The sequence below is a fragment of the Paramisgurnus dabryanus genome, chromosome 11 (assembly GCF_030506205.2).
Source record: "Paramisgurnus dabryanus chromosome 11, PD_genome_1.1, whole genome shotgun sequence".
Classification (NCBI taxonomy): Eukaryota; Metazoa; Chordata; class Actinopteri; order Cypriniformes; family Cobitidae; genus Paramisgurnus; species Paramisgurnus dabryanus.
The window spans coordinates 25,383,958-25,396,391 of NC_133347.1; the positions used below are offsets into that span (position 1 = coordinate 25,383,958).

General features: G+C 36.7%; 1 long non-coding RNA gene across 2 annotated transcripts; it reads left to right on the plus strand.

Moving 5' to 3' along the window:
- Positions 1 to 4,729: 4,729 nt before the first annotated feature.
- Positions 4,730 to 12,215, plus strand: LOC135730096 (uncharacterized). Of its 2 annotated transcripts, XR_010525869.2 has the most exons (6): positions 4,730 to 4,764; positions 4,875 to 4,892; positions 5,035 to 5,231; positions 6,359 to 6,476; positions 10,703 to 10,771; positions 11,974 to 12,215. It is a non-coding gene; the product is annotated as an uncharacterized lncRNA (long non-coding RNA). The 2 variants fall into 2 exon arrangements; XR_010525870.2 differs by lacking the exons at positions 4,730 to 4,764; positions 4,875 to 4,892; positions 5,035 to 5,231 and adding an exon at positions 5,362 to 5,478.
- The last annotated feature ends 219 nt before the right edge of the window (positions 12,216 to 12,434 follow it).

A 12,434-nucleotide genomic window follows, 5' to 3' on the forward strand; every position in this document is an offset into this window, starting at 1 on the left:
ACATGATAGGCGCTTTCAGCGTCACTCAAAGTGGGTCAGCTGCAGAGATTTGAATGCTGTTCATCTAGGCTTCTTTAACTTCATGAGGTTCTGCAAGAACCGACAGGTGGATGATATCAAAGCACCGCGAGAGTAAATCGATAAATCTTACAAAGGAGTTTGCTTATCAATCGTTCTCACGTTACTTTGATGTCAAACACCTGCGGTTCTTACGGCTGCGGCGCCGCATGAAGTTCAATTCACCTTAAAACTGTATTTATTGCTGTCGGACTAGTGCACATGCAGGGGAACTACACTAACCTTTTCCACTGGTGGCACTTGCGCTACCAACTTTTTCAGTTACTGGCGCAAAATATGATTTGGTCGCACATATTTTTTTCAAGTTATATTAAGGCGCTCTGGATAATAATGAACAATAATGAAACTGTATTGCATACAGATATGCTTTTTATTTTACTTGCCATCTTTTAAACCACATGCCTTCTTGTTTTCTTAAACGTTGCAGTGTTTTCCACAGATCTGAAATTTACTTGGTGGTGGTAGCCGGTGAAAAGGGCAATCATTACCCACTGACAAATAATGGTCTACTATACATGTGACGTAGAACTAATAATGTGTGACACAACACAATACTTTGATTTATTGAAAATGAATATTAATTTCACATTATATTTCATTAATCTAACCACCCCAAACTTTCTTTGCCATTAACAAAGCTGACACTGTTTGTCAAAGCACCACGAAAACACTTACTGTTTTTGCACTGATATATGAAGCAATTAGACCCCTTTTATCAAACTCAATATAATACAATACTATGTATAGTATATTAATAGACAGTGCAGGTCTATAGATTATAAATGTGACTGATGTTATGACTGATGTTATAATGGTAATAATTTCTATTAGATAGAGCAGAAGCAGTAAAAGTGCCTATCTTTCTATTTCTCTCTTGCCGATTTAAAAAGCTTAATCCACTCAGTATTTCAGATTTAAAAGTCTACTTGCTGTCCCGGTGACAGACTTTACATTGCTTTGCTCGTTCAGTGCAATGGGCTTGACGCGTTCAGTTTAGCCAGCGGACCAAAATAAAATATCTAAAAATTATAATTGTCCACTCAGGAAGCAGCAGTAGCGACAGAAAAGTCATCATAATACAGGTAACTCTTATGTGTGTCTTTCTTTCAGAATGTTATTTTAGAATCATTGTGACATGTTGTCTCATCTAAATTTCTGAACTTGGACGGCTGTTTCACGCGGTTCAGATTTAAAGCGCTAATTCAACAGGCAAATGACACCACACCGCGTCTGCATTTTAAATTGTGACAAAACTATCGCTCGATTTTACAAAATGAATAAAACGCGCGCCGTGATGGTGCTTTGAGCAAGATTCATAGTCAGGTTGAAATCCGCCTCTCAAATAGTTTCCTCAAAGAGATGCGCTCGGACTCGTTGCATGTTGTTCTCCTGAGTCTGATATGAAGCTATACAGAAAATAAACCTGCGTTACTTAAACTCGTGACAATGATTATACACGAGCAAGGCAACAGACCTCAAAATTATAAAGTACCACAACCTGTATCCCCAGCAGAATAGAAAGTCTTTGTGCCATTCACCATGATCAGTCATCTTTATAAACTGAAAGCCCTTGTCCAATTCACAGTAAAATGAAAATATATTACACTCCAAATACCTTAAAATATTATTATTATTATTATTAATTTTAATAAAATAATAAATAAAATGTATTATTATTATATTCATATAAAAACAAAATCTACTTTAACTTTATATACATATATATATATATATAGTGTGGGACAATATGGTTTGTTTCTATTTATAAAACAGTTCTTGATTCTGATTGGACATCAGTTGTACTTTACTCCACTTTGCGTTGTGCCTAATACAAAAAGGCAGCCTCTCGTACCTTACTGCTTACTTAAATATCTCTGTTTTACACATTTAGTATTAGGGGGTCCCTGCTCCATGCCTCTCTCATCTAAGGGGTCCCCGACGCAATAAACGTTGAATACCCCTGGTTTAGCAGATTTTTGGAAAAACTTGTCATTGGCAGGGAAGCGTTTTCTCTTAATTGACAAGTTAACTCGTCAATGGTGGGGAAAGAGTTACAATTTAGTTTGAAATTATTGGTATTTGTGCCATTTTTTTTACACCAAAAAAGCATGTCTTGGTTACACTTTATTTTGATAGTCCACTTTAGACATTCTACTTACTATAAACAACTTTGCAACTACATGTCAACTAACTTTCAATAATTTGCAACTATATGTCAACTAACTTTCATTAGAGTATAAGTAGACTGTAAGGGTTGGGGTTAGGGAAGAGGTTTGGGTTAGTGGAATAAGTTGACATGCACCTGCAAAGATACTTATAGTCAGTTGAATATCTGTTGAGATATCATCACAATAGTGTTAGTAGATATTAAGCAGAAAGTCTACTAATTCTTTAAAGATTGGTAGTTGATAAGTAGTTGCAAAGTTACTTATAATTAGTAAAATGTCTAAAGTGGACTATCGAAATAAAGTGTTACCCATGTCTTAAACAACTTGGCATTTGAAATGTATGCAGTTGTTGCTGAGGCAGTTGATGCATAACAGGGATGAGAGAGCTCGTGGTAGAAGGGTTTTTTTCCCACACGTATCACAGTTTATTTGGAATGCCAGAGGAACATATTTTTCAAAAATATTGTTTGCCAAGCCATGCTATGTTTAATTTGCTGGAGAAAAGGAGTCACAAGGAGAAGTCACATCAGGTGTTTCCAACCTGGTCTCATGGGAAATACGTACCTCTGCAGCGCCACAAATATGTACCACTAGGTACGTATTGCTACAGTTTTGAAAAGCAAACGTCCACTGGGGTCGCTAAAGAGAAGAACTACGATTACATCGCGAGATTTAACAACGCATGTTGGTAAGTTAAGTGTCTTTAATTTGATATAAAGTTTATTACTCTTTATAAATCAGGTTAATAGTGTTCAATTCAATCGCCGTTTTATATCTGTCAGTTCTGCTTAGGCGTATTGTATATTAAAATGATTTTAAATCAGCACATCGTAACTTAAGCGATTAAATGCCATCTTCAGCTTTTATGTGACGTGATGGAGATTCGATCAGTTTATAATAGTCATATTAGGATAAAGGTAACGCTATAGGCGTCGCATTTACCATGCTTTACCACAGTAAGGGTATATTTCGGCTACTGCGTGGTTTTTGCTAAAAATATAATATACAAGTAAAAATAAATAAAATAGCAGCACTTTCTTTGCTTTTAATGACACACAGCTGCTAAGTTCCATTATTCCGAAGCAGGAGGGGGCAGTAATGTACATACGCTGGTTGCCAGCCGCCATTAATACTCAAGTAAGTTAGAGAAAAGGCAACTCGGAAAAGTGTGGAAAAATAAGGGATTATTGGCTTGTTTTACAAGTATCATTGTTTTGTCTTCCCCTCCTTCGTAAAAAAACAGACAATTCCACGTCAACTCGAACACGCAAAACCCCGGTATGAAGCATTGTCATGAGCATGCCAAACCAACAGATGGCGATATATTCCTTAACCCAGAGAAGCCACTCCAGTCTCGTCTTGCCATGAACAAGGAAAAAAGTGCGGGAGCTGACTTTGCAGACATACGTGGTTCAAGTAAGTTTTCGACAAAAATCTTGTATTAAAAGTCTTAAAAGTTAGTATAAGGTACTCCGTCTACTACAGCACAGCAAATAAAGTCATAGTAACGTTTGTAGTACTAGCAGCGCTATTCAGATTTGAGGCATTTTTGCTAAAATGTTTGTGTATTATTTAATAGAGATTATAATTTCCATTATTTTTTGTTGTTCTAAAATGTTTTTGTAAAACAATACGTGTCAGCTTGTTGTTATGTATAGTCTGACCGACTAGAGGTAATGTTAAAGTTGAGGACAGAAAGGTCATTTCTTGTCTAGTTTTTTTATGCTATGACAAAAACATAGTACTTGAAATCAATCCAAATACCTTTCACTTGTTCAGTATTGTGTTTTTTTGCTGTATAAACAATGAACTTAATATAGGCAGATGGCCATTACTTTTCTGAACAGCAGTTGGAAGTTTTCTGAGGTCATTTAAATTTTAGGAAAAATATGAGGATGATTATATAATTGAGTTCAATAACATAGTAATTTTGGTTGTTTCATTTCATTTTGAGTGTTTGTTTGATGTTTAAATGATCAACATAATATTATGGTTAATTGTTCTGTCCCGTTTGTTAGAAAAGGTTTTGCAAATATCTTGTCTGAGGTAAATTGTCATTTTTAACACATTTAGTGAGTGTGAATAATATGATTTTTGTCTCTATATATATTTATGATGCTCTGGCAGTTTTAGTTACTGTATAAAGTGTATTATTATGATCTGTATGATAGTTTGAGTGCTTACAATTGCAGCAAATTTAAAAAACATAAAAAAAGAGATTTACATTGACATTACAAGATGTTTACATTGACATTATGTAAGTTAGTTCAGATTCTTTGACAACCATTTTGTTATGCACAGTGCAATCTGATTTACGTTATTGTATATCAGATGTATGAAATGTACAGTGATTTAATGAACAGGTGTTTCATATCGTAGTCATTTTCCATACTGTGGATTTTAAGCACATCAAGGGCTGGAAATGACTGAATATATTTCTTGCATTTTTCCTTAGCTAATATTTCCCTCAATATGTTTCCTCTCTTCTTGTGTGTTAACAGGTCATTGGCACTGCTGTGTAAGTATTTCACTGACAGACACCTCAAGACATTTTAGTGGGTGTAACTGGACATCATTTATGTAAATCTGTAATATTCAATTATTATGTTTTATGTCTTTGCAAAACAGATCACAACATCATTTGCTGTAAGTTGTTTTTAACCAGCGGTTACAAACATTTTTATTATTTGACTTTAACCCTAAGTGTTTTTGATCTTAACCATACTGTCATATTAGTTTTATCGGAGATAGGACATAGAGGTACTAAGCCATCTGTTTCTCTGTGCAGGGCATGTACATCTAGGATGCGATCAATCCAGATGAGATTCTCTCCAATGCCAGCAAACCGACAGTGGAAGACACGAGCTAGCACTTCTCCCCCCACATTGCCTCAGGCTTTTGAGATACCCACTTATAACTGCTTCTCCCCCCTATGTTGGGATCACCGGGGCCTCCATCGCCCGGCATGTACACGCTACATTAGGTGTAGGTAAGACGCACACTCACTGCTTCCCTGGTGCTTGTGTTCTCATTGTTTCTGTGCAGGTGCCTGGGATAATGAAGACAATTTGTGTTGTCATGTTACACGCCAGGTGAACAACATCAGAGTGCGGCAGTCAGAGATCCTAAAGAAGGACTCCATATGTTTAGTCGGGACAGTACGCCGTACATCTCTTACGACGAGGATATTTGTTTCAGGACCGCTTTCCCGATACTGACAAGGACATTTAAGGTTCAATGAACAACTTGCTTTCAATGAATGGTTAATGTCTGTAGCCCTTTTCACACACATATTATGGAAAAAATACAGAGTACACATCCGGGAGTTGTTCGGGATTATTTGATTTTGGTTAATTCACGCTGCCAATAGGTTTCTGGATTTGTTTGTGCTTTCACACACATGCCATAAAGACATGACATATTTAAAGTCTTGCACTTGGTAGGTTTTTTTGTAGCATCTGTACTTTGCTTGTCCGTGATTTCTCTCTTGAGAAACCACACTTGTATTTTTTTGTTTATGATAAGATCATAAAGGAGTGCGTTACACCAGTGCTTCCCAATCCTGGTCCTCGAGCACCCCCTCCCAAAAAGTTTTAGATGTCTCCTTATTTAACTCATCAGCTTGTTAGGGAGACATGTTTACCATTTTGGAAGGAGGCTGATAACTTGAATCAGGTGTTTTAAATAAGTTTTTGGGAGGGGGTGCTCGAGGACCAGGATTGGGAAGCACTGTGTTACACGCTGTTTTGTTATGCTGGTGAATGTTCATAGCTGATAGTGACGAGCCACCTGATTTCTTCTTCAGTCCAGTTTGCAGATATTTCTCATTGTGAATGTTAATCTGCATTTAAATCTGCCATGTCAAAGGGGAAAAGGCTATATTTTTTTCATGATGACACAATATTTATGTTGACTAATTATCGACGTTGAAATTGACACCGCCGATTCTATCGACCAAGCGCAGCAGCTCTAAGTCTAGCAAATACATAATTGCATTCACTAACCTTTGCCTCAGGTTATAAATAACTTAATAATCACAACTATCCACTACCTAAAAAGCTATGAACAGCAGTCATGCAAATTTTCTCAATTTGTTTTTCTATTTCTACTAGCAATTATGTGAGCTGCAGTCTGGATCCTGCCTCTGTCAGATCACCTAACACAAATGGAAAGATGACATCGACCCTTGCAAGGACTTCAGACGATGCCAGCACTGGACTACATACAGTGGTAATCATGTGCGTTCCATGTTTAACTTTATGCCTTTTGGAGATCATTTCATCTTCCCCTCGCTTAAATGTTTACATTAACAGTATTTTTTTTACCAGGGGTGCCCAAACTTTTGCATGCCACTGTACTGATATATACTATACAAATAATGTAAGTTGAATTTACTTATTTAAAACACATTATACTAAGCACTATACTGCATTGTTGTTTTTAACATTTGTGCGTAATGTATTATTTTTTGTCTTTTTCATTCATTAGAATTTCAGTAGTCTGTGTCAAATTTTATTTCAAGGTAAGATAGGTTTACATGTCTTTCATTGTGCTTTAGTGATCACACAGGTCCTGTTTATGTTCTTAACCGGCATGAGTTTATTTATTGTGATACACAAAACAAGATATTTTGATAAATGATGTTAAGTACACAGCTGCTCATTTACTTCAATAAAATGTATTTTTCCTATTATGGAAGTCAATGGGTACCATCAACTGTATGATTGACATCATTTATCAGATTAAAGAATTTTTGACAAGTTTATAACAACATGAAGGTGAGTAAATGATACAATTATAATTTTTAGGTAAACTTTTAGCTTTGAAGGATTAATTACTCAACCCCATGTCATCCAAGATGTTTGTCTTTCTTTCTTTAGCCAAACACAATTAGAGTTATATTAAATACTGTCCTGGCCAGTGGCGGCTCATGACTACTCTTCTGAGGGGTGCGAATTCAAAATAAGTGTTCAGAGTGTCATGTGTGTTGCTCGTGTTTTCAAAAATATGTGTTTGTTGCGTCATGTAAACCATGTGTATCACTTGTCTTGTCAAAAGAAGTGCCTGCTGCACACGCATCAAACCCGTTTATGATAAAAGAGATGCTCACGTTCACAAAATACACGCAACACATTCACTTAACATTAAACTCTGATTACGCATGAGATAATGCAGGTATCTTTTATCATAAACCCTTCAGACGTGTGTGCAGCAGGCACTTATTTTGACATGACATGTAATTCACATGGGTTTATGCGATACGCCTAACACATATTTTAAAATGATGAACCACACACATGACGGGCTACATACATGTTGGGATGAGCTTCGCATTGCATTGTGCGCCCTCGAAAAATAAGTCATTGTCCGCCACTGGTCCTGGTTCTTCAATGCTTAATAATGGCATTGACTGGGCATCAATGTTTTGAAGTTCCAAAAGTGCATCCATCCATCCATCATTAAAGTGATCCATATATAACCCAGTGGGTCTTCTGATGCAAAATGATAGGTTTGTGAGAAAAACTTTATATTTTAAGCTTTAAGCGAGTTACGATGCATATGTAATGTAAAAAGACTACAACAACTCAATCGCATTGTTTCTCACGTGTCTCTACTGTGTTTCATCACAATCATGGGCGTCGGAAGCAAATGAAAAGTGGGTGGGTCCCCACATACCCCCCACCCCCCCCCCCCCGAAAAATACATTTACTGCAATAGATGACATTTTCATGTTTCCTTTTAATTAGCCTGAACATTTGCGTTTATTAAATTAAAGAGAGTAGCCTATTGCGGTCGAAATTCTGGTTATAGCCCTTTAAATATTTTGCAAATAATGACAGATGTCATGTTTCATTTATCTTTCTCTGTGTCATTTTTTTTCTCTACTCTGCTGACAGTAGGCTACAATGTTTATTTTTTATTTTAAGGAAATAAAAGGTAAGAAAAACGAATGAAGGTAAACTGATACAACTTTTGTATACCTTTTTTATTTGTTATACCCAATCTCTCTTTCTCTCTCTTAGAGAAATATAAATGTGAGATTCTGGAAATGAGATCACGTTATTTTATGGTATCCGTCGGGAAACAATGCTGTCATAAGAGTTTGAGCATGTGTACTTCTAAAACACAATCGATTAAACAGAGGTATGACTTTATGAATTATCTGCAAATGTACCCCGCAAATAATACCAATACGTGAAGACGTTCAACTCTGTGATATCGCAAATGAAAAGTAATTGCAGGCTTCTGTAAAAAAACTTGAAAATTATCCAGCGATCGTGGCACCATAATCAAAATAAACTATTTTACAGCAGTAATAATATTTTAACGAGTAGCCTACACTTTTAACGTTTGAAAGGAACCACATTTAGTGCTGTGTTAATTATCATTAAAAGCAAAATGGGAGTCTCTGTGCCTCCGCGACAGATGCACTTCTTCTGGCATCTCTCCTCATCATCTCCTCCTTTTTTCTTCTGTGTCTTGAACTTGGGGCTCGAGTCCTAAGGTTTGAGCTGCCTTTAAGAACAGCAAGCTAAGTTCGTTTACCGTTAATTATTAAGACTAAATGGGCAGGCAAACTCGTGAAACAATGAAAGTAAAATAATCCGCTTTAATATGGTTTTATACGTCTATAGAAAATATACTATAAATAAAGCAGTTATTAATTTTCCTAATGTATGGTTGTTTGAGATTTACTTCTGTTTAAAACGTTACATTTGGCAAAGGAGGTTTTTCAGCACTTTGTTCGAACAGCAACTCGGCGTCCACTCACCTCCGCGAATTATGTTTAAAAGCTGAAACGGGTCCGCGGTGTAAAAAAAGCAAAGGTTAGGGATCCCTGCTCTAGTGGAATGGATTTGGACAAACAGCGCTTTGATAAGTGAACAGACAAATGCGCTAAATTAGAGAAAAAGTGGGTGGTTCCATTATCATTAGTCTTAAAAAGTGGGTGGGTCCTGTCCCACCCATGTATAATGGTTCCGACGCCCATGATCACAATTCATATTACGACTAGTCATGAGATAACACGTGCCGCCATATTTAAATTGTCTTTTTAACTTTGTAAATGTCTTGTTTCTATCTTCTCACAAACGTATTGTTTCGCTTCGGAAGACATTTATTAATCCACTGGGTTATATATGGATTACTTTAATGTGGGATGGATATACTTTTGAGCTTTGAAAAACATTGATCCCAGTCAATGCCATTATAAAGCAAAAATATAAATACAATATATAAATGTAAAGAACCAGGAAATTTTTTTATATAACTCTGATTGTGTTCTGTTAAAAAAGTAATAGATAACTTCTTGGATGTGTTACAACCTCTAGGGGAAAATTGCAACAAATAAAATAGGAGTTAAAGCTCCCCCCAGCCGTCAGACCAAAATACAAGAAAAACACCAAAAAAAATTATAAATATGTGGGTTAATTTATTATATAAAAAGGTCGAGCAGTCACTGTTTAGTAACGAATACAGCTTAAGAGTGAACAATATGCCCAAAATAACAAACAAAACAATACTAAAAAGGAAAACGGGAAACTAACTAACCTTGCAGATGGGACAAAGGAAATTACAAGACATCTTACCTTCCTACGCTACCCAAAATATAAAGAAATAGTTAGGAAAAAATAAATACAGGACAGGTCACCCCTACCATGACATAGTTTACAAATGTGATTCCATTACAATCGTTATCAAAATATTCGGTCTGGCGGCTGACGGAGCTCTGAGCACCACGACCGGCCCGTAGTCGTGGAAAGCTGCCATTTCACCGTAGCTCGTCTCTTTTGAAAAGAAACATATTAGCAACCACCAATCACAGTCGCGGGGTGGAGCTAAACTTGATGACGGGGCGGCAACTCGCCTGTCAGTCCCAATCTGCGAGTGTAAGAAAGGGAGAGAGAGAGAAAAAAAGAGCGCAACAAAAAAAAACAAGACAACACAACCAATATACATTCTCGTAACAGATGACATGATGGTAAATAATCAGTCAATTTTCATTTTGGTGGGAGGAGTAATCCTTTAACTCATTCGAGTCATCAGACAGTCATCTTGTTGCTTTAACTGAATTCATTTACAGATCAAAATCCCTGGTGGTAAATCAACACTGCTCAGTCTTATCTATTTGAGTACACTGACGATCCTGAAGGTTTGTTTAACATTAATAAAATAATAAAGTAATTCATAAAGTGATAATTGAACATTACTGATGATGTGTGCTGTTAACAAGCAGAAGGGTAAAGATAAACTAAAACAAAGACGTCAAAGCAACAAGATGACTTGGTTCAGACAACTCAACCCTTTTAAAATGTCTTTTATTTAACAGTGCATTTTATCCTTTATCTTAGACAAAGCAGACCATGTTAATTTCATTTAATACATTCTGGAACAAATCTGGGTCCACTTATCATTTCTACTTACAAATTAACATTTCTGTTCTGCTCCGTTTACAGCGTTTGGGTGAGATCTAGACCGAGGACTAAGGCGTATACTAGGACATAACTAAGTGTTGTGGCCCACAGGTGAGACAAACTTTGCAACTTGGTATCTGTTAGACACGATACATTGAAGAAGGGCCCATTCATATTAAACTTGGTCCAGGACCATTTGATTTTTGGTTCATTCATACTGCCAATGATTTTCCAGAATCTGTGTTTATGCCGTAAAGACACATGATGGGTTTAAAGTCCTGCACTTGATAGGTTTTATCCACAGTGTCTGAAGGTTTGTTATTATTGGTTATTTCTCCCTGCAGAAGACTGGATTTATGTTTATGATAAGACTGCGAATGCGTGATGCGCTGTTCTAGTATGCACATGAATTAACCCAATTTCAAAGTGGATATTTGAAACTCCCTGAACTCTGTCCTAGTCCAGTTTGCAGACATTTCTCATCGTGAATGTAAATGTTCATTTAAACCCCCGTTTTAAAGAGCTGAACGGTATATCTTGTTGCGATGACGCACATGTATTTTGTTTAATATAAGCTCATGTGAGCGCCTGATGCGCTAGAACTGTTGTGCTGCTAAATGATCTCTGCTTCAGCGTGGATAGTGACAAGCTCCCTAATCTCTGCTTCAGTCCAGTTTGCCGACCTTTGTAAAACCCTTGTTTTAAAGAGCTGAACCATAACTTCAAAACTTCGCCATTGTTTCTGCGTCTCATTCACAAAGAGGGCTTTCCAGGTATCTTACGGTAATGTTACTAGGTCCTCTTTCCTGGAACAATCCCAGAACATCTACAGCACATGTTTGCGTTCACACAAATGCCTGTCTGCCAATTTTACGGATATTTTCTGGGACCACAGTGCTGTGTGAATAAGGTTATACTTTACTCGATTACACGAACACTGATGCAAGCACTTGTTCAACACAATTTGGTGGTAAGCAAGTGGGTGACTGTTATCTTTAGATATCTCTAACAATAAAATTTATAATTTTCAAGACATTTGCATTAATTCCTCCTATAGCACTCATTTTAAGTATAGCTGAGGATGCAAAGAAGAATTAACACTGTTTATAATGCACAGCCAGACACTCAGGAATGCAACAACACAGTAGACCAGATGTTTTATATGCTTACGTAAAGTACTGTATGCTTTGTGGGTCCACTTTTTGATTATCTATCCAATATACACGATTGTTCATGTTTGCCATAGGCACCTAAATTTAAATATAAAAATGTGATCGTATGATTAATAAATTTTTTTGGATGTTTCCATTTAGGTGATCCTAAAGCAACAAAGAGGAACCATGGAGAGGAAGAAGTGGTGTCCAGATGTTAAAAGGCGGTGTTCGGGACAGGAAACAAAGGCAACAAAGAGGAACCTCTAAGGTTTAAAGCCACTGCTTGCAGAGACAAGTGTAGGAAACAAAGACAGAAGACCTGACGAGAATGTTTTATGATTAAATGTTTTTGTTATGTACATGCACATTATTATTTACAATATATTTCTAAGATACATAAATATGTGACCTTGTATATGAAATCCTAGGTTAAACAGGCGTGAGAGGAACTAGCCACAATTGTCTCATCAGCTGGCATCCCCATCATTGCGCCAAGCGCTACAATGATGTCAGGAGACGGGGAATCCCATATGGGGGTAATATGATGCCAATATTATTGAAAATGGACAGACTAAAAGTCACAAATGGATATTACAACCTGTAAACACAAAACGCAATCT